Source organism: Microtus ochrogaster, chromosome 4 (genome assembly GCF_000317375.1).
Source record: "Microtus ochrogaster isolate Prairie Vole_2 chromosome 4, MicOch1.0, whole genome shotgun sequence".
Lineage (NCBI taxonomy): Eukaryota > Metazoa > Chordata > Mammalia > Rodentia > Cricetidae > Microtus > Microtus ochrogaster.
Window position 1 is genome coordinate 41,671,388 of NC_022011.1, and position 1,001 is coordinate 41,672,388.

At 40.0% G+C, this 1,001-nt stretch overlaps 1 protein-coding gene across 1 annotated transcript in view; it reads right to left on the reverse strand.

Annotated features, from left to right (window-relative positions):
* The window catches only part of LOC101987654 (complement C5-like), a 15,715-nt gene that overhangs the window by 3,463 nt on the left and 11,251 nt on the right, over positions 1–1,001 (reverse strand). The window lies entirely within an intron of this gene.

A 1,001-nucleotide genomic window follows, 5' to 3' on the forward strand; every position in this document is an offset into this window, starting at 1 on the left:
ATAGTACAGTATAGTACAGCTGCCCTTCTCTAGTATAGTACAGTACAGTATAGCTGTCCTTATCTAGTATAGTATAGTACACTCTACTACAGTATAGTATAACTACCCCTGTCTAGTATAGGATAGTACAGTACAGTATAGATGCCCTTGTCATAGACATTGTGCTCTATGTTCCTTGAGAACAGGGATTGTGGGCACTTGACTTCTATTTGGCAGCTTGCTCTTTTATTGTGAGTTCCACACACAAGCAGTGATCATTTAACATGTATTTTATAAACCTCTGTATGAGCATGATCTTAAATCCTTGCATATGAAACCAATAAAACAAAATTTCCTAAACACACACACAGGTTTCGACTAAATCTCTGCACCTGCTAGGCATAAGTGCTCTCCCAGTAGACCATAACCTAACGTCCTCTCCCCAGAGATGGACACTCTGTTAGGTTGAAAAGGCAAAAAAAAAAAAAAGATGACTGAAGATTGTTTTCTCTTCTAAGTTGATTGCTCTCTCTATATAATGAATGGGTGGGATATTTGGGGAACTTTCTCTCTCTCTCTCTCTCTCTCTCTCTCTCTCTCTCTCTCTCTCTCTCTCTCTGTGTGTGTGTGTGTGTGTGTATGTGTGTGTGTGTGTGTCCGTGTATCTATTTACTGAAACATGGTTTCACTATTTGCTGAAGCTTGCAGTAACAACATGTAAGTGATCCTGTTTCTGCAGTGTGCTGGAAATCTGAGACTCCTGGTATGCTAAGAAGTGCTGTGGTATCTGGGATTCATTTCTGTTCTGCTGAGAAGTGGGCCTAACTTCTACCATCCTTTGGAAGGCTTCACATAGCCACATGTATGCTGTCCTTGGTCAGAGCAGGTGCTCACTTAACCTTTCCTCTGCCCCACAACCAATAGTTTTAGGTGTTTTTTTTTCTTTTAGAAAATGACTTATTCAGCAAGTCCGGTTTTATCCCATGCTGAATAAGTCATTTTCTAAAAGAAAAAAAAAACAC